This window comes from Hyaena hyaena, unplaced genomic scaffold (assembly GCF_003009895.1).
Source record: "Hyaena hyaena isolate Hyena2069 unplaced genomic scaffold, ASM300989v1 scaffold_1205, whole genome shotgun sequence".
NCBI lineage: Eukaryota > Metazoa > Chordata > Mammalia > Carnivora > Hyaenidae > Hyaena > Hyaena hyaena.
The window spans coordinates 98,159-102,879 of record NW_024081836.1 but is presented as its reverse complement, the minus strand read 5'-3'; the positions used below and the strand labels follow the sequence as shown (position 1 = coordinate 102,879).

General features: G+C 34.4%; 1 pseudogene; it reads right to left on the bottom strand.

Moving 5' to 3' along the window:
* Nucleotides 1–1,115: 1,115 nt before the first annotated feature.
* On the bottom strand, nt 1,116–1,898 carry LOC120224596 (annotated as a pseudogene).
* Nucleotides 1,899–4,721: the final 2,823 nt, after the last annotated feature.

Below are 4,721 nucleotides of genomic sequence, written 5' to 3'. Positions count from 1 at the left end.
TTTGAAAATTATTTATTGTTAATTTACACAAATTTATACAGATTTACATAATTGTCTCTAAATGTTTCCACTAACCACTATTTTTAGGTCCTGTATAGCCTACTGTGTATATATACCTAGTTTATCTTTTTTATGGTATAGATCTACCTCATTATATTTATACATTCAAAACCTAGATTGTCTCCAATAATCTGATATAATATGATTCAATTATTCCTATTATGAACCTCTTCACACATATTGGATGGTCCTTAATGAAATTCCCATATGTAAATTTCTCTGAAATATAAATCCAGGAGTTTATTTTTGTATCACCTGACATACGCAAATTCAGTTTGATGAAACACTGTCAGATTGGCCTCAAGAATGGATATATAAATGAGCTTTCCCACTATCTTAATTGAGGAATCCTATTTCTCACATTTCCACCAATATTTGCCATTATGGTACTGAAAGATAAAATATAATCCAAAGGTACTTTTCCTCCCAGTCTCCTAAACTATACCCTTAGAAGACAAATACTATGAGTTAATCATTACCACAAGTAACAATTTTAACAATCAATTTACCCTTATAGATCTATTTCTAACCTCCCAACCTGAAATAGAGTACATTGTTAGGTTACCCAAGTCCAGATTAATCACCTTTTTTTGTATTTGTTAGCAGTCTTTCATTTGCAAGCATAAGAATACAAGATTCACACTGGCTTTAAGAATATGCAAAAATTGTTGTAGAGTTAGGATGAGGTTCAGAATGTTTAATCTAATGATTCATTCCTACTGTCATCAAAGACCTATTTTATTTGTGTCTTATTTGCCAATCATTTTAAAGAATTTTACAAATTTAATGTGAAGTTAAAAAATACAAATAGGAAGAAGTCTGTGTTCTTTAATGGTGTACAAGAAAGTGTGAGTGGAACCAAAAGTAAATGAAACATTATCACATTTGTTTACATCACTCTCTAGTTCTTCATATTAACTTTACTTTTCAAATGACAGAAAGTAGGTAGCAATTTAGGAATTGGGAGAGATAAAAGTCAAAAAAATCTTTTCTACCATGTTAATTCAATACTGTATAGCTGTGTCAACTTCTTTTACTTTTCACTGTGCAGGAATTCAATTGTATATAAAATTGAACCTACTCAGAAACTGAGGGAGAATAGAAATGAGGGGTCCATATCTTAGTGCACTGTCTTACAATTTAAATTATGGTGCAGATATCAGCTTATAATTTTTAGGAACTGCAAACAAGGCTTTCTTTTAACGTTGAACCAAAAACAGCTCCATAATGTTTTTTTTAGGTTTTCTGATATGTGGAAGAATATATGGGTACTAAGGAGGTTCAAAAGTTTGTCTCCACCAGTTACCAGTGCAGTCTTCAGTGACCCCCATCTTGAAGGATTACATTTTGATGGCCTGGTATACTTGTCATTAAGCGTTTTAGTCCTTAAATTTCATTTTCTCCTGGGTTAACTTCACCACCAGGTTGTGTGGAGAAAGTTGTTCCCAGCTGTAGTGGTAACACATGTGGTAGCAGGTGCTCATGTACAATTAGGGCCCCTTCTACACTCCTTCTCATTTGATTTGATCAAAGTCCTCCCTCATGTGCTGAAATGTGATTGCAGCGGAGCTGTCCTTCTCATACAGGGGCTCTTTTGTACCAAAAATCTAATTGGTATGAGGGTACATGTTGATGGTGCACTCCAGGGTGAGGGGCGTGGTCTGCTGGACATACTTGTTGCCGAACTTGTTGATCCATCCCCCCGCCCCCCACCAGGCCAGACAATTTGTGAGCATTTGGGTGGTACCATGGACCTGCTGGTGAACTCTAACACTAGCAGGGGGAGGAAATGGGGCAGGCAGGGAGATGTTCCCTGTGCCAGCAGTGGTTACTTGCATCCCCCTCAGCAGATGCCACCTACCATTAGCATGAGAACACCAAAGGAGACTTAATTTGTCTGCCTTAAGGGAATGCAATTTTTCTTGTTGATTTTTCTCAAACTCATAAAATGGGTTCCAGAAAAATCCAGGATCTGCAAGTTTCCTGCTTTACATCATACTGAAAGAGAAGGTATCTTCCAGAAATACTTGAAGAGTGGGGAAGTATGTTTCAGTATGCCCAAATACATTTTATGTATCTTACTTGCTTGAATTGGGCTTGTTTCATCAATCACCCTAAACTAAGCCAGGTAGGGACTAATCCTGAAGTTGGTACTGATGTCTACTTTTCTAAAGTATATGAGCTTTGGAAGAGTGGTAAATACAGAATTGACAGGGTAAAACAACAGAAAAAAAGGGCAAATGGATGTGGAGAACAGAAAGAGCAAACATTTTCATAAACTAGAAAAACTGTATACCTTGACACAAAACAATTTAATCCTTTATAAGCAATTATAAATTTCATAAAACTTGGGGCTCCTGGGTGGCTTAGTCGATTAAGCCTCCGACTTTTGCTTAGGTCATGATCTCGCGGTTCGTGGGTTCGAGTCCCGCGTCGGGCTCTGTGCTGACTGCCAGCTCAGAGCCTGGAGCCCGTTTCAGTCTGTGACTCCCTCTCTCTCTGACCGTCCCCTGCTCACGCTGCCTCTCTCTCTCTCTCCTAGAAATAAATAATAAAAAGAATTTTTTAATTTTTTTTCATAAAACTTAGACTTAAAAAAATTTAGTGTTGCTAGGGGCACCTAGGTGGCTCAGTTGGTTAAGCATTGGACTTCGACTCAGGTCATGATCTCATGGATGGTGCGTTTGAGCCCCATATCGATCTCTGTGCTGATGGTTTGGAGCCTGGAACCTGCTTTGGATTCTGTGTCTCCCTCCACCTCTCATGCTCTGTCTCTCTGTCTCTCTTAAAAATGAATAAACATTAAAAAAATTTTTTTAAATATAAAATTTAATTTTGTAATAATTTCAATACCATTATTATTTATTAAAAAATAAAATGTATGCTGTATCAGGTTAAATAATTTTGAGATTCATGGAGGTTATAGTTTTGCCCCTTAAACATCTTACTCCCATATCTATGCTTATGTATACATTGTTCATAATATAAACAAATTTTGTGAGAACAGCTTATTAAAACAAAGTTTCATAATTTCACAAAATAGACATCATTCTGTAGCATTCTTTTGCTTTCATGAAATAATATTATGTGAACTTTTCTCCATGTCAATGCATAGAGATTTAAGTCATTAATTTTAAAGTGTATAATTGTCTTTTTGCCTCAAGAACTGGAACTATACATTTTAACAGGAGCATGTGCTAAAAGAAAATAGATATTTTTTTAAAAGTTGGCAGTAGGACAAGGGGCAAAGAATAATGATCACCCTTTACAGCTTGCAAGAAATTAGTAAATCCCCAAACCCAGGAAGTGCCTATCAATTATCTCAATTGCAGATGATTAACAAAAGTTCACGTGGAACTTGCTTCATGCTTCACATCTGTTCAGCTATTTATCTCTAACAGCAGAGAATAATGGTTTCCTTTTTGGTTTTCCTTTAAATTTTACACAAGTGCTTTGCATTGTGGAATCAAAATGAGAACTCTGTTTCTGGAGATATAATTAAAAGTTGACAAGATTGGAGAAAAAGATAAGTATCACTAGGGAGTAAACAGTTCAATATGCTCCATGTAATAGTAGCATAATTTATCCACTCATTCCTGTATTGATGGACATACAGATTACCTATTGTTTTTTGTTAAATTAACAATGTACTCAAAATAAGCTTAATTTATATACCATTAATTTGATTTGGCCAAATGATGTTAGTTTTCTACTCCAGTATGTATTTCACAAAACAGAGACTTGAAATAGAGATGCTATTAAGTAAACCTTAGTGTATAGTAGAATTAGTTACTAATTTTTGAATTACCTTCTGTAAACTGGAATAAACTAGCACGTATTAAAACTATGCACTGCAATGCTATATTTATTTGACAAGAAGTAGTGTTTTTTCCGAAAGAAACACTTTAAAAATTTAAAAATATGTATAGAAATATTCAGAGTGCATATTCCTTTCTTTATTTTGAAATATTTGAGTAATTTAATATCTTGTTATAATAAATTGGATCTGGCTGATCGCTTGTGGCCTTCAATTTTTACAACAGCTCAGGAGTCTGTCTGTTCCTTTGACCAATGTAAATTGTCACATTTCTTGTTATTACTGGGTCTACCTCTAGTAACCTATTGTGTTTGCATACTCTCATAAAATTTCCTACTTTAACTTTTCTAGAATGGCATACAAGACATTCCGTACTGTATAAAGTAAATAGCATTCTGATTGCAAACAAGAAGAACTTTAATGACAAAATACAGAAACACTTTCCCCCCCTGCATTTCAGAGGACTGATCACTCTAGGGAGCATGCAGGTTGCTATTATTTACATAGAGAGGAAGTAACAATAATATAATGCTGACTTAGAAAATAAAAACAAAACATATAATCTTTTTAAGTAAATAATGATTCTAAACTACTGAAGTTACACAAATCAAATGAACCTTGGCAAGTTGTTTGTTGTTGTTGTATGCTATTCTTATTTTTAGATATGAGTGTTTTGACATATGTCTCAAACTTTAAAATGATACCATCTAGCAAAAGAAGTGAAAGTGCATCCTCTGGAGTATTTGCTTTTATTAAGTAAAATAGTATAAAACTGTTCATTCTCTTATTTGAAATGATAACTCTGGTAACAGAATAAAATAGTTTTGAAAAGTCTACAAATTTC